Here is a 17,354-nt window from a genome sequence, read left to right as displayed (position 1 = left end):
GAAGATGGCGCCGCAGCGAATGAAGGATCCGGAGCGTGCGGGAGGTGAGTAAATTCTGATTTTTTTCTTATTTTCAGCCCTCATGTCAGCGGGGCAGGAGGGACCTGCTCCGGATTCTCAATGGAGAATCCGGAGCAGGCCTGATTTTCCCCGTGGACATGAGGCCTAAGCAGTAATGTTGGAAACTTCATTAATTTCTGAGCTGACCACAGCCATCTGGTCCAATGCTACATGAAAGCTACCATAGCACAAATTGCAAGTTAACTCCTGTCATGATAGCAAGTGCATCACTGCTTGCCACGTATGAGTCTAGGTATCCGCTGACTGCAGAGTGCTCATACTGACCCGTCAGCTGCAAGCACCTACAAAGGCCATGTGAGCATCATTACTGGATCATAGAGAAATGGAAGGTGCCCGATTCACATTTTCTTTGGCCGGTTGATGTGTGCATCGCTTACCTGGGGAAGACATGGCACCAGGATGCCCTATGGCAACAAGATAAGCTGGCAGACGGATGCTCTGAGCAATGTTCTGCTGGAGAACACATAGCTAGTTATCTCGCTTGGACAACGGGGGTCCGTCGCGCCGATCTTGAATGACCACGACCAAGGGCATTGTTCCAGTCGGTGTTGATGTCGGAGGAGGTACCGTTGCCCGTTTCACCCACAAACGCCGCGGACGAACAGAAGGCCTCCGCCATCCGGCAGGGGATCGTCTCTCGATTTTCCTAGCAATTGCTGCGGTTAGAGCACCGTGGGCCGGCACAACTTCTGAAAAGCATGCAACATGACCAAAAAGTGCAAGTTGTCTCCTTGTTATTGTTTTTGTGATTGACTCAAGCCCCGTGCAAACCTGTATCTCACTGTTTCTGATGAAGTCAAACCAACGGACACGGAGAATCTGGCGTTGGCATTGTATGTGAAAGGACTCCAGACTCTCAGTGGTATGCGACAGGAAGGTCCAAGTCTCTGAGCCGTACAATAATATTAGCATAACGCAGGTAGAATCGAATCTTAGTCCTAAGGCCTCATGTCCACGGGGAAAATCGGGCCCGCTACGGATTCTACATGTAGAATCTGCAGCGGGTCCCTCCTGCCCCGCAGACATGAGGGCTGAAAATACAAATAAATGAGAATAAACTCACCTCCCATCCGCTCCGTTTCTTCTCTTCGCGGCGGCGTCATCTTCTCTCGTCGCAGCCGGATCTTCATTCTTCGGCTCGGCGGATGTGCACGATGACGTTGGTGACGTGCCCCGCGCATGCGCCGGGCCGAAGCAAAATGATCCGGCCGCGGCTGAGAGAAGATGGCGCGGCGCCGAAGAGAAGAACCGGAGCGTGTAAGTAAAATATGATTTTTGTGTCCCGCGGATCCGGACGACTTCCATAGGCTTCAATAGAAGCCCGCGGAAGCCGTCCCCGTGGGAGACCCGCATGAAAATGGAGCATGGTCCAGATTTTTTCATGCTCCATTTTTTTTAAAATCACTTTTATTGACGATCCGCTGGTATTTATCTACCCGCGGGTGGTCAATGCATCCCTATGGGGTGCGGATCCGCGCGCGGGAGAAGAGTTAAAATCCGCTGCGGATTTTAATTCTTATTTTCCCCGTGGACATGAGCCCTAAGTGTTAGGTTGTGCCTCCGCCAGAGTTTATCCAGGGACCTCATCGCTGAGGCTGCCAGCGCTATTCTCCACAGGATTTCTGGAAGCGCCCTCCCATCTGTGTGCTGAACGCTGCCGAGGTACACGAACTCACTGACAGCGTCGACTCTGTCCGTTTACGTCTTGGTCCAGAGGGATTGTGCCGGCTCCTAGATTCTGCCACTTGGTTTTTTGCCAGGAGATGTGAAGCCCAAGGCAGGACAGCTTAAAATTGAACTGTTCCAATGAGTGTCTCAGATTATTAGATGTGACATCCAAAAGTGCAACATCGTCGGCATAGTCTAGGTCGGTAAAGCAGTACTCTGGAAGAGTGGCCCCATTACATTGGACAATACGCTGAAGAATCCAGTCCATGGCCCTGCAGAAGAATGCAGGAGCCAAGACGCAACCTTGTCGAACACCAGACGAGGTCTCAAAACTAGCAGAGGTTGAACCGTTGATACGGACTTTGGCGGAACACATACCCCATACCCAAAACATTTTGGTAGACCAAGTTCATCCCTTTATGGCAGTGGCATCTATCAGCAGGAGAATGTGCCCGGCCACACTACAAAAATAGTTTAGGAACAGCCTAAAGAACGAATAAGGTCAAGGTGCTGACTTCTCCATCAAATTCCCTACCGCTTGGGTTTGATCGCATTTTGGGGGGAGTTTTCCAGAAAAACAAATCCGATTCATGGTTACCCCACATAACGACACATTCAGGAAGTGTGGTGAGAACATGGTCTGTAGCATGCATTTAGATTGGTGCAGATTAGTGGGGGATGACAATTACATGATCATAAAAGTTATGACCCAATTGGGGACATTTCTGCAGCAGGTCCAAGGATTTTTAAAATCCTTTTTCAAATGGAAAAGTGTTCGAACTTTCTGCCACATGTGAACATATCCTAATAATTGCAACCAGAACAGAAGTACCCATGTTTACTTTACCACATCAAAAAGGCTTAAATTAGGAATGGACTTCCTGAATAAAAAATTTCATGTATAAATCAAAAACGGACAAGTTATTTTGGCGCAGGATAAGACACCACGCTTATCTTACCTCTTGAGATGACCCAGGAGCAGTTGTCCATTCTCAAATTTCCTGTTGCAGTTCATAACAGGGCATGTGATTGACTGACTCTGCCTAGGACTGGGGTCATTGGACCTACAGAAACTTCGCCGGCTGGCAGACACACTACCGGGTTTCAGGCCTTGAATTTGAAAACATAATATTCATTGTAAGGCTCCTCTCACATTGGGTTTAATGGCAATGCTGGGAAAGCTGCAGCATTGACCATGCACACATTGACCATGCCCACAGGCTTCAACTACACCAACAGAGGCCAGAGGAGTATTCTTTGGACCTTTGTCAAATGGTATACACAAGAGATACTGTTCTTAACCCCCTCCCCCCATTTTGCATGGAATAGCACAGTAGACTGCAGCACTGTATAGGCATACATCCCCGTGGGAGTCCACTAGACTAGGACAGAAAAGAAAAATCATCATCCTGGGAGGTATACTGTATAGGAGAGTGCACTGTGCATTTATATTCCAGCCTGGTAGAATGAAAGAAAATGGGAGTAGAAGGGTCAAAGATGGTGTAATCCAGGTGTCAATGCCTCACATTGCAAGTGAGTGCAAATCTCTGTACTAGATTGACACATTACAATTGGCTCTATTACTCGCAATGGGCTAGGTCTTCAAAATGTTAAACTTGGGCAACCTTGTTAGTATTGGACTTATACTGATGCTAGGTGCACTAAGTGATCTCCAGAATGAAGACATATTGCTGATGCATAGGGCATTCTTCTGTGTATGTCATCTACCCAATAACTCCAACATATAGGGGGGTGGGGGGGAGGGAAAGTTCTTCAGGAATCTGCCACCAGTGCTCTAAAACTTATGAAGAATCATTTTATCTAAGACCCCATACGTTCTGCTAAAGGTGTAATTAGCAATACGTTTCAGTGACTTTTCTGCAACATAACGAACATGAAAACCTGCAGCATGCTCACACTTTCACTTCATGCAGATGGGGGATTTGTAAAACCCCAGTCACATGTATTCTACTGTAAAACTGCAGCAATTCTAGACTAACACTAGTAGCTTATGTCAGAACAGCACTACGTTTCTATTCACATGTTGCAGTTATATCACGTTTCCTGCAGTTTTCTAAAAATTCACCTAGCAAATTAAGGCCCATTTACACGCAAACAATCTTTCAAACGACTGAAAGGTTTTGCGATCTTTTTGCATAAAGTGTTAATGGCCATTGACATTTTATAATCTTCATTTGCATATAAAAGGGCCTCCAGGAGTCGTTTGCAGAGACCAGTCTGTGACTAATCACAGCTGTATTGTTCTTCTGCTGGCAGAATACAATGTTATCTGCTGCCTCCTGCGGAGATACCAGCCTGAGGTCTAGTGAGAGGTACTTTATCTCCCACTAGCTGAACCATGGATTTTAAGTTTACCCTAAAATCATCATTCAAGTGAAAACTGCACAATGCCCGAGTTAACATCTAACAATTATCGCTAATTTCCGGTCGTTTGAACGAATTTTACCCCCATTATATTCATATAAACACATTACCTAGAAGACAATTAAAAGGGTTTTCGAAGACCAAGACATTGATGACCTAGCCTCATGATAGGTCATCAATACTACATCAGTAGGGGGCTGATACAGGAGACCCTCCCTAATCAGCTGTTTGAGCTGACCACCAGAAACACTTGAGTGCACACAAGGCAAAGTCCTGCACATTGTACAGCGACTCAATCCCATTCATTTGAATGGAACGAAGCTGCTCTCAGGATATGTGGTAGATGATGGTAACAATCCCATGCCTGAGAAGAAGCTGAGAAGCTCATGTAAGTGCCACAACCTCTTCAAACAGCTGATCAGTCAGGGTCCCTAGCAGTGACCCACACCACTCTGATATTCATTACCTATTGTGAGGCTAGGCCATCAAAATCTTAGCACCGGAAAACCATCTAGCATCTTTCTCTTCCATTAAGCCACTCAGCACTCAACCAACTCAGTTGGCCAAGTCAGCTGTCATCCATCCCCACTTGGAATTTGGAGTAGATGAGATGCCATGTAGATGCTCTCATCAGTACCATCATCAGGACAAGCTGTATTCTATCAGAGGATTTTTATTTTCCCATTAGTTTACTTGTTTTGCTTACTTGGCATCTTCACCCACTCGTTGACACACATCCGTGCAGCATGTTTGCCAGGGAGATCCTTGATAAATTCTAGCTCTTGCAAACCATGAGCATGCTGAGACTCCAACTTTGCCTACAAAAAAAATGTCCTCTGAAAATGACACCATGCAAAAACAAACCACACTTCTAATGACCATGCAATCTAAAACTATTGGAGGTCTGAATTACTGCCCCAAAGGTGAATTAAAACAAGGTAAAAGGCATTTAAGCTTAGAATTAAAGGGTACCTATCAAGACAAAGAATGGATGGAGCAGAAAGTATTAGTAGCCGCCTTCTATACACATGGCCTCTATATTCGTCAGCAGGACTTGTTTCCTCCTATAAGACAGCCTTCTCTCTCACTGTGCAGTTTCTCCCACTTTAACCCCTTGGGGCCTTTTTTTATGTTTTTCTATCATTGTGTTTCAAGTCGAAACCTTTTAATTTTGGAAAGAGAAAAATAATTTGTTTTCCGTCGCTCTATTCTGCTGAACTTATTTTTCTGCTGATGGAATGTGCGAAAGTTTGTTCTTTGTAGAAGATGTAATTTTAATTGGTACCATTTTAAGGTACATACGACTTTTGTGATCACAGTTTATTCCATTTTTTTGAGGCAGGATAAACAACAAATCAGATTTTTTTTCTTGTTCTTTATTTTCCTTTTTCCCTTACATTTACCAAGCAGAAACGGCTTTATAGTGGCTCCTGCAATGCCATGTGCGAAGTTAGGTGGGAGTAGGAATGGATGTAGATACTACTAATAAAACAAAAAGTAATGTTCTCTATCCAATGTGTACTAATGCCCATAGCTTAGGCAATAAGATCTGTGCGCTAATGGCTATAATAGATCTGGTTGCCATAACAGACATGAGTCAAGGATTATAATGACTGGGAAATAGCCATACTTGGGTACATGTTGTACAGGAAATACAGTACAAAAAAGGCAGTGGTGGAGTAGCTATGAACTACCGCCCTTGATCCAGTGTTTGGGGAGGCTAATGTTTTAGGTAAAAATGCACATTTAAAGCTGAATAAGGCGACAGGCTTAGCTGGCATCAACACCAAAGTTCCTAAAGAGCTCCAATATGTGACTATTGCACCAAACTGATTTTTTTTTAATCCGCCCCTTCCAGCAGATTATGACTGGTGACTGGCCAATGTTGTACTCATTCATAAGAAAGGTAGCAGAGATATAGCCAGAACTACACGACAGTTAGTTTGACATTTTTAGTACTTAAAGGGGTTGTCTCATGAAAGCAAGTGGGGTCATACACTTCTGTATGGCCATATTAATGCACTTTGTAATGTACATTGTGCATTAATTATGAGCCATACAGAAGTTATTCACTTACCTGTTCCGTTGCTGGCGTCCTCGTCTCCATGGATCCGTCTAAAATCGTCTCTTCTGGCGATTTTAGACGCGCTTGCGCTGTGCGGTCTTCTGTGCGTTGAATGGAGCCGCTCGTGCCGGAGAGCTGCTCCTCGTAGCTCCGCCTCGTCACGTGTGCCGATTCCAGCCAATCAGGAGGCTGGAATCGGCAATGGAGCGCACAGAGCCCACGGTGCACCATGGGAGAAGACCCGCGGTGCATCGTGGGTGAAGATCCCGGCGGCCATCTTACTAAGGTAAGTGAGAAGTCGCAGCAGCGCCGGGATTCGGGTAAGTACCGGACATTTTTTTTTTTTCCCCCCTGCATCGGGTTTGTCTCGCGCCGAACGGGGGGGCTATTGAAAGAAAAAAAAACCCCGTTTCGGCGTGAGACAACCCCTTTAAATTAATGGAAACTCTCCTGAAAAGGAGGATATTTCTCAACTTAAAGACTAACAACCTGTTGGACTCTAAACGGCACAGCTTTAGGCCTAATGCCCACGGCCGGATTTCTGCGGCGTTTTACTACAGCTATTAGGTTCTATTGAACCCAATAGCTCAATGTACATGCTGCGGAATTCCACAGCATGAAATTACCCGCAGCATGTCCTATTTGCTGCGGGTATATGTACAGACGGCTTCCATTGTAGCCAATGGAAGCCGCCCACCACGCTGTAGTTCCGCTGTAGCACAGCAGAAGTACAGCGTGAATACGCACCGCGCCCACGCCATATGACGCTGCCAGCGGGTCGTGTGACACCGCTGGCTCGTCATATGACACTGCCGGCGCTTCATGCGCTGTACTGCGCATGCGTGCCAGAGCATCATGGGGGACTTCGGGCAGCGGATACGGAAGTATGGGGTCTTTGGGGGGGTTGCCGTGACGGACTCCGCTGAGGTATTCCACTTGCGGAGCTCGTCACGGCCGTGTGCATAAGGCCTTAATGATGGCAGATCATGCCAAATCTCACTCACTGTCACAAGAGTGGTGGATGAAGGTGGTGCCGTGGATATCTGGATTTCAGTAAAGTCTTTGATACAGTTCCACATAAAGAGCTTGTAGATAAGTTGGTGATGGTTAATTTGCTTTATACATCATATTACAGAAAGACATTGATTAAAAAGAGAACGAGTCCAAAGAAAGGCTACAAAATTGGTGGAAAGTCTCAAAACCAAAACTAATCAGGAAAGGCTTAACTTATGTTAATTAGTATAGCCTGGAGTAAAGAAGGGAGAGAGGGGACATGACTGAAACCTTTATGTAAAGGTTCAGGAGGGAAGTGATTTTATTAAAAAGCTAACTAGAACATCAGAAAGATGCTTGGAACAAACTTCCAGCAGATGTGGCTGGAAAATGAACAATAAATTCCTGAGGTAAGCATAAGAGAACAATAAAAAGGAAATGATGGAAAGAGACTAGATGGAAAATTGATGATCGGAAAAGACCACATGGTCCATCTTTCTATAGCATATAAACACAAAGTCTATCATTTTATTTAACATATTTGCCCAACTAGGACTTGACCATGCAGTACTTCTATATTACAGTGTATTAGGTCCCAGGCAGCTGGGGATACCCACTGGCACGTTGCGATCACATAGCAGGAGTACTGAAAAGATTACAAAGGCAGCCTCTTCCATCAGTCTAACTCCACTTAGTTGTCACAGTTAGAGATGAGCGAGCATACTCACTAAGGCAAACTACTCGAGCGAGTAGTGCCTTATTCGAGTACCTCGTGAGTTGGGGCGGTGAGCAGGGGGGGAGAAAGGGAGAGAGATCTCCCCTCTGTTCCTCCCGCTCTCCTCCGCCGCTCCCCACCGAATCTTTAGAGACGAGCGGGCAGGTACTCGAATAAGGCACTACTCGCTGGAGTAATTGTCCTTAGCGAGTATGCTCGCTCGTCACAGTAGATACTGAAGGTCTGAACATCGGGATAACAACTGCTACAGAAGGATGTTGGCTGTTACTTACAGCCAGCAGCTGATAGTGATTGCATGGGCACAGCTCCTGTTCTTGCACCATCATGGACATGCACTCTGCACAGCTGCCAGGGGTTGACAGATTTTACATTTTTTAAAAATAAAATTACAATGTTAAAGCAGTTATTTTTTTTGTAGAAAATGATGGCGTATTCCCAGGATAGACAATCAGTATGTGATTAGTGAAGGTCCCCCACCCAGGGCCCCTGGCAAGCAGCTGATTGAAGGGGCCACGCTGCTCATGCAACCACTGCAGCATCTTCAATGTTTATATCCGAGTAACATCCGGTTTGTATTGTGAACGCCGTACTGTTTGTAGCAGCTGAATATGTAAAAGTGAATGGGAAAACACTGCAGTACTCAGAGCAGCTGCTGTGAATAGTATGGCGCTCCGGGTATGGAAAGGATCCCACACTGATGTAATCATTAAAGACGTGGCAGTGCTCACACGAGGGATGTGGCCACTTTGATCAGATATTGATGGTCTATCCTGAGGATTGGCCATAGATTTCTACAAACCAGATAACCTCTTATGGGTTTTCCCATTCGAGACTGAAGGAAAGCTTACTTATACATTAAAAAACCCGACATTAACTCACCTGAAATGCTTTATTTTTGTCAGCTTTCTGCTGCTTTTTTATTTCAACCTCACGTGCAAGACGATCAAGTGTTGAAGCCACCTGATCCTTCTGACGATCAATATGGTCCTTTATGGGTCTCTAAGATCCAGAAGAAATACATTTCAATATAACAAGTAGAAAATATTAGTTTTTGCTGTAACAACTGGAGTCCTACCATGCGACAACTCCTTTCATACTAACTAGAACAGCATGGTGAAGTAAGATTCCGACTGTGATCCCTCTTTACTGGAGGCTGGGTTCACACTGTTGCAATATACACTCAGCCTTAGGGCCCTTTTACACAGGACGATTGGGGGGCGCTAAAGACATAACCATCTCAGCGATTATCGCTCTTACGCTTTCACACAGAAGTGATGATGGTGGTGGAGTGAGCCGGAGCTCACTTCCAGCCATCCATCTCCATTCACAGTAAACAGGCAGTCTATCGTAGGTGAACTGCCTGTTTACACGGACCAATCATAGTTGGATTTTTTTATGCCTCTCTATACTGCCAAATTATGGTTCAGTCACTGCATTATCTAGTGATAATCTGAACAGTAACTGGTCCGTTACAGAGAGCCCCTAGCTAAGAGCTACACTGAAGCCAAACGTGATGGTCTGCAGTGCAAGAGCTGCCCCATACCGGATGAGGGGGTACACAAAAGAAACAGGAATCCATTAAAAATCTATTTGTAAATTTTGAGACTTTAGTTTCCTTCAAAGTGCTCCCCATTTAAAAGCAAAACTTTTTTCTATTGCTCAAAGCATTTTTTTAAAACTCTACTTCATTGATGTCTTTTAGTACTTGTGTCGTTTTTGTTCCACCTCTTCAACATCATAAGAAAATTTTCCTTTGAGGTCTTTAACCCGATAAAATGTAAAAAATTAACATGGAGTGAGCGGGTGAATACAGAGTGTTCCAAAAATTGCAAAATATTCAGTACTGTGTGGGCAGGCAGGTTGTCATGATGGAGGAACCAGTCACCCGTTTGCCACAAATTGGGGCTTTTTTTCCCGTACCTTTTCAATACTTTGGTTGACTGACCCTGTGTAACAAGTTCTGTACACTATTCCTCCCAAATCAAAGAAACAAATGAACATTGTTTATAGAAATCAGCCATCACAAAATAGGCGAAAAACTGAACAACTTGTGGGAAAGAAAAAATAAAAAAATCCACTGGAGCCGAACGCAACCTTCCCCAACATAAGGTGGCGCACCGCTCAGAAGCATTCCGCAGACATTAACTTAGCAACAGAAGCCTGTACTAGTAACACCCCCCACCAGAAGAAGATTCCTGTTCCTTTTTGGTACCCCCTCATATATGGACACCCAGCAGTACTGCAGATAAACAGCTTTCAGCCTATGCCCCACAGTAATAATTCGTGGATGGTCTCCGCAGAGGTAGATGAGCAGTGTACTACACCCCAGGACATGTAAAGGGGCTTATTTACTAAAAGTTAGACAGTACGAACAGACTACATAGTCTTAAAATCACGGAATGATAAATTGTTGAATTTTAAGACGGTGTAGTCCAAGTTTAGACCACCCATTAGTTGGCTTCGTTTTCACCAAAAACTATGCCGAAATTTGGGTGCAATTCTGGCCACGCCCACTTTCAGACAAGTTGGAATAACTGTCTGAAAGTGTCCAACACCACCAGATAAGTGTGACACAAGCATGCAAGACAGCTTTCTAGTGTAATAAACTGCATAGTGTTTTATACTTACATTTACATAACAGTTCGGAGTCTCATCATCGCTGCTGAGCAGGTCAACGCATTCCAGGACAGGTCTCAGCTGGCCTTCCTGTATTAGAGAAAACACACGGTCACGTCAGGGAGCCGATCCGAGTCAGCTTCCTTCACACTAGCTGACTGGGCCGCTATAGTATCCGAGCACAATACTGGTCGGAGGTCTCTGACTGAGGAGACCAGCTCCGCCACACAGTAGAAGCACTGAGCTTTATTGATCAACTGCCCAAGATATTACTTATTATAGTAAGGCAATGTTAGCGTACAAGTTAACATATGCATCACTAAATTAATGCGTGCAGAGGTACACCTCATCTGCCGTATACATTCACATTAAAAAAAACTGTTAAAAAATGTACCCAAGTGTACTCGTGGACTCATTTACATGCATTTTTATAAAAACAAAATCATTTATCCAGTAATCAGTTTTCCATGAGTCGACGACGGCACCATGAAGACGGGCCACCTCCCTTTGGACAGGAACCTCCCAGATCTCTTTAAAAGGTCTCCTCCTCAGTTCTGTAGCAAGATCCATGGACTATGGCCACCTGCACACAAATGGATTTGGGGGGGGTGTTAGGGTTCATTTAGACCCCAACTATCCTCGCTCATAGCCATCTTTTGAGCGATAACCATTGCGTCTAAATGAACGGACATTGTGCAGTTTTCATGCAGGAGTCGTTCCTCGCTCAATTCTAGTTTTCTTGAATTGAACAATGAACTCTTATCAGCGGTGTAGGCCGTTATCACAGTCGGCAGCGCGGATAAGATTTTTACAGCCCGTGTCCCGCTGGTAGTTCACAGCAGGAGGTCGACTAATCGTGGGGAACAATACAGCTGTTTGCTTATGCAGAACAGCTGTATTGTTCGCAGAGCGATAGCCGCGGTGTCCCGCTCCGCCTGCATAGCTCTTAAGTAGCTACTTAGCTACTATAGACTATGCAAAGATGATTGCTCAAAACTGTCACTCAAACTTAGCCTTAAGGGGAACATGTCATCAGAAAACTATCTAGTATACAAATCACATCTTTGTGTCACACGTTTTATAATAATTTTTGGTGATTTTCTCAGTGAATGAGAGTGACTGAATGATTTGTATTTAAACTGAATGATTAGCGAACAAGGCAACAATTTTTTTTCATGTTTGCAGTAAATGAATTAGGGTTCATCATTTGATCATTGGCTGTTTACACTGATTATCGGTCAAATTTGAATGATCCTGCAAATTTAATCAATAATGGCTCGGTCCAAGCGCCCCTTAAGGCCTCTTTCACACAGACGTTACGATTATCATCTGTCCCCGCATCGTGGCCGAAAATCACATGAACAGGAGAAATCCAAGAACAAGTCATGGCTAAATCTTCTGTTTTCTCGCCCTTTTACACGGCCGGGCTGCGGCGTATATACATAAAAGTGAATGGGAAAACACTGCAGTACTCAGAAGAGCTGCTGTGAATAGTACGGTGTTCCGGGTATGGAAAGCATCACACTGATGTAACCATTAAAGATGGCACAGTGCTCAATATTTAAGCGAGTATTGTCCTTAGCGAGTACCTACCTGCTCGTGAGAAAAGATTTGGGTGCCGGCGGGGAGCGCGGGAGATCTCTCTCCCCCCCACCCCCACCGCACCGCTCACCCCCGCCGGCACCTGAATCTTTTCTCACGAGCGGGCAGGTACTTGCTAAGGACAATGCTCACTCGAGTATTTGCCCTTAGCAAGTATGCTCGCTCACCTCTAATCCTGTCCCATAATTGTCAGTTTGGGGAATACCCCAAGATAGGGCTGGATGAATAATCAAAATAATTAATCTGCCCTTGAAATGGCTTGTGATTGCATTTTTTTTTTTTCTCAAAGAATTGTTAGATTTTATTATAATGATGAGCGCCGCTCTTCAAGCGGACAGCAGACAGGGTCTCCGCTGTGCTGACTCTGCCCCCAGAAACTTCTGCAGTGCCACCGATAGGGCAGACAGATAGTGGGAGCCAACAGAGGCGGCTGGACTCGAGCATTTACTTTTTTTTTTTTTAATCTTCATGAGCCCGCCCCCCGACCACTAAAACAGGCTTCCCACCGCAGCTCTGCTTCAGGAATTCCAGAACCGTAACCTGGTTAGTTTTTGGGCGGGGAGCACACGCCAGCCGAAAACACATCCAGCAGTCACCGTGCCCTGCTACTGACTGGTGTATAACTGGCAGCTTACCACTGTTCCTTATATTAGTCAGTGTGCCGGTCAGCATGCGCCACATCAGTTGGTTTCTATAAAATCCCAACTGCCATCCTGCTGCCCAGAGAGGTCCAGTAATATCCGCTACGACGTACAACTGACACACGGCAAGCAAGCAGGCACCGGGACCTTCATGACTCGTACAGCACTCTCGCAGTGAGACAATCACACACTGAAAGCTTCAGTCCGTTCCAGAAACGCTTTCTAGGAGAGAGATTTTTTTTTTGGCAATGAGTGTAAAAAAAACAAAAACAAAAAAACTTTTCCGTGTAAAGCGCCTTTTCTATGGAAAAAAAGAACGTAAGAAGAACATTAGGCAACACCGCGTTCGTAATAAGCAGGACTATAAAAATATCAGATCCTGCGAGGTGCACGGCACACGAGGAGTTTTAAAAAGTAACAATTACAATTTTTTTCATTCGGCTCCTAGAAAAAAAACCCCAAAACACAGCAACCAAAAATAAATAAAATCACAAGCACCTAAAAATAGTACCAATAGTAAACACACAATAAACGACGCATCACACAGCTCATGTGACCAAAACTAAAAAGTTCCGGGTAGAGTGCAGCGATGCCAGGAAGTCCGGCGCACAGTTAGCGCTCTTAGTATTTACTTTCAGTTCATTTAGCAAAACAAAAATTGAGAATTGACCAAAAGTTAAAAGACAAAAGAAAAATGTTTTTAATTTCTGGCCCAATCGCCCCGCCGCCCGGTCCTGTACTTACACTGACAAACTCAATCTCATCCTCGCTGTTCCGGCTTCCTTCTGTCTGCATTTCTTCCTCGTTAGTCGTCTCCTCGCGGTCCATCGTACAGGAGAACCGTGGCCGCCGCTGAGGTCACTGCTGGAGAGGAAGTAGGATAGTTATGGGGGCACGGGCCGCTGTCTACACTGCGCAGTGCTGCGTGCGCTCCTGCAAGCTCCACCTCACCGCTGGAGACCACGCTGAGCTCACCGGGGCACAACCTACAGAAAGCCCACCCAGACCTACCAGACAATCCCATACGACCAATTCTCTGTAAGGTGCGGTTCACACGGACGGAGGCGTATCTGCAGAAAGTTCATTGCGTTTGTCTACATTTTAACCTATTTGTACTTTCTGCGAACACAAGTCACGTGTAATTGTGCGCAACACGCAGCGATGCTCTCAGCCAATGAAATGCCCAACTAGTTTTAGGCCTAACGTCCACGGGCGGGTTTGATTTACATGGGCGTCCGCAAATGAAATAAGGCATGCGGATCTGATGTGTGGACCTTCTGGTCCGGAGAACAAGTCGCAGCATGCTCCATTGCAGTGCGGATCCCACAGACGGCTTCCATTGAACTCAGTGGATACCGCCCGATCTGCAGCCCATCCACAACTGCATCGCGGGAAAGACGGAGGGAAAATAAATACTGCGCTTCCACGACAGCCGGCGCTTCTGACGCATCCGCAGGCCAGGAAATAGAAGACCCAGACAGGTAAGAAGTGTCCCCGGCCACAGTGGGATTCTGCGTGTGGGATCCGATCCCGTGGACATTGGGCCGAACCCCATGTGGACCAGAGCGCTTCTGTTAGAGGAACAGACACTTTTTAGGGATGTACCCGTGTGGCAGTTTACTGCCCTGTTTTTTTCTTATTTTTTTTCCCTTTTTTTCCATGATACATAGGGATATGATTTTATTTATGTTTAGTGAATTTTTTGTGTCTTTTTTTTTGTTTTGTTTTTTAGGGGTAAAGAGCCAAAAAAAAAATTGTATATTTATACTAAAATAAAGAATGGGAGCGGGTTCCTCATTTTGTTTTAGAAGTTTTGATATATAGTATGTCTAGTTTTGGAGTACGGGCGCATACAGCGACTGTTTTGCTTGGGCATCAGCGGTGGGTCGCTTTCATTCTGTACGGTTTTTTTTTACTTATTTTTGTAACTATTTCCCCCCTATGATCTCATATAAGACCTCTGGGGTCATTCACATTGTCTATTAATGTCACACATTTCCACTGTAGCATCTACAGGAGCCCCAGTTACAGAGGTGATTGGGGTCTGCTAGGACCTGCAGCTCTGCCACGGCAGGGGGCACCCGGCGGTCATGTGATCACAGGATCAAATACTGGAAGTTAGGCTGGGTTCACACATGGCGGATTTGCCGCGTGGCATTTGGCCGCGGCCGCTAATTTCGGGATTAGCCAGCCATGTGGACGAGATTTCTGAGAAATCTCGTCCACACGGGACGGCCAATCCGCTGCGGTAAATCCGGCTGACACCGCAGTTTCAGAAGATGCAGCATGTCTATTTACCTTTCCTTTTTTGTTTATTTATGTCACGGCCGCGCTCTCCTCTATGGGAGAGCCGGCCGCAACGGAAAAGCATGCGGCCGGGCCGCTTCAAAGCCGCCGCGGCTTAAACCGCGGCGGTTCTCCCGGCGGAAATCTCACGCTTTTTGCTGCGGCCAAACCGCGAGATTTCCGATGGGAATCCGCCCTGTGTGAACCCTGTCTTATTTAGGCTGGGTTCACACAGGGCGGATTTGCCGCGGTTTTGCCGCAGTAGACCCGCCCGCGGCAAAACCGCCCGTGGCCGTTAATCTCGGGATTAGCCAGCCATGTGGATGAGATTTCTCAGAAACCTCGTCCACACGGGACGGCTAATCTGCTGCGGTAAATCCGGTTGAATTTGCGGCTGCGGCCGCCGCGGTTTCCAAAGATTGAGCATGTCTGTTTACCTTTCCTCTTTTGTCTATTTATGTCACGGCCGCGCTCTCCTCTATGGGAGAGCCGGCCGCAATGGAAACGCATGTGGCTGAGCCGCTTCAAAGCCGCCGCAGTTCTACCGGCGGAGATCTCGCGGTTTTTGCTGCGGCCAAACTGCGAGATTTCCGACGGGAATCCGCCCCGTGTGAACCCTGCCTTATTTAGACTTCTGCATTCTCCTCTCTCTCCATAACACTGTGTAGGAGAGAATTACGCTACTTCCGTGCGGCGTTTATACGCACTGTTGCTAAGCGACAGAGCAGGAAGTATAGGGGGGGAATCCACCACCAGTCAGGCTGCGTATGCCGGCGTGCACGAGCTACAGTCGCACACCGTGCACAAACGCTGCCATAAAGCAGCCCACCGACCGCTAGGCTGCGCTTTACCAAACATCCGTGTGCGCCGGCCTAAAGCACAATTTCACCAGAAACGTAAAAATGGCGCAAAGTAAAAGTTGTAGACAGAGATAGAGACCGGGTGTCAGCCTGCCGGCACAGATCAGGCAGTAAGACGTGACCGTCAGTAGGGGGCAGTATGGAGAGCCCCCGCTCTGTGTACTGCTGCACATAACGGCCGGGAAGACCGCAGCACATCACCGGCATCTCACCCCAGGATGTCCGACAGATGCGGCCCGCCCCTTCCACGTCCGTCTCTCCGGCATCTCCCTCCCACTCACTTGCGTTGCCGGCAACCGCCCGACTCGTCTATTTCCCGCGTTACCCGCACGCTGATCGCCCGTGACGTCACTGCGAGAGCGACCAGTGGCATTCCGGGAAATGTAGTCCGATCCCACTGACAGCAGCACGTGCCACGGAGCGGGGACAGCCTGACACTGCGCAGGTGGCCTCTAGGGGCGCTATCCTGCTGTAGTGATGATCCAATCACAGGACCGTTATGAATAATCTGCGTGTTCTGCTCTGCTGTCCCCCGCACGCATATTAAAGGGGTTGTCCCGCGCCGAAACGGGTTTTTTTTTTTTTCAACCCCCCCCCCGTTCGGCGCGAGACAACCCCGATGCAGGGAGGTAAAGAAAGCTCACCGGAGCGCTTACCTGAATCCCCGCGCTCCGGTGACTTCTCTACTCACCGCTGAAGATGGCCTCTTCCTCCGTGGACCGCAGCTCTTCTGTGCGGTCCATTGCCGATTCCAGCCTCCTGATTGGCTGGAATCGGCACGTGACGGGGCGGAGCTACACGGAGCTACACGGAGCCCCATAGAAGACTGCAGAAGACCCGGACTGCGCAAGCGCGGCTAATTTGGCCATCGGAGGGCGAAAATTAGTCGGCACCATGGAGACGAGGACGCCAGCAACGGAACAGGTAAGTATAAAACTTTTTATAACTTCTGCATGGCTCATAATTAATGCACAATGTACATTACAAAGTGCATTATTATGGCCATGCAGAAGTGTACAGACCCACTTGCTGCCTCGGGACAACCCCTTTAACAATTTCTGTACCAGCTCAGCCCTAACAACCAATCAGGTTGCTGGAATTGTGAATGAGAACCAATCAGGTTGCTGGAATTGCTGAATACAGCTGAGCTGTTACAGAAATTGATAATATGCTCCCCGCATAGTGATGGATATGGAAATATTACATACAGTGTATTTGGACTCATGCCGCTTGCAGGACTGTGTGTAAAACCTATATGGAGTCTGCATTATTGAGGGTTTCCAGGCACATGTACTATTGGTGTGTCTTTAGGATAGGCGGGGTCTGCCACTATACACAGGGGTTGATAGGAAGCCACTGCTCCAGTCTTACGGCTATTTCACGCAGTCGTAGGCGTTTTTATGTTTTCTCACCAGTGCCAG

At 46.7% G+C, this 17,354-nt stretch overlaps 1 pseudogene; it reads right to left on the bottom strand.

Moving 5' to 3' along the window:
- The window catches only part of LOC136628281 (E3 SUMO-protein ligase ZNF451-like), a 36,009-nt pseudogene extending 19,673 nt beyond the window's left edge, over window positions 1–16,336 (bottom strand).
- Between the last annotated feature and the right edge of the window lie 1,018 nt (window positions 16,337–17,354).

The sequence above is a fragment of the Eleutherodactylus coqui genome, chromosome 1 (assembly GCF_035609145.1).
Source record: "Eleutherodactylus coqui strain aEleCoq1 chromosome 1, aEleCoq1.hap1, whole genome shotgun sequence".
Classification (NCBI taxonomy): Eukaryota; Metazoa; Chordata; class Amphibia; order Anura; family Eleutherodactylidae; genus Eleutherodactylus; species Eleutherodactylus coqui.
The sequence above is the reverse complement of the archived record's forward strand: the minus strand, read 5'-3'. Positions and strand labels throughout refer to the sequence as shown.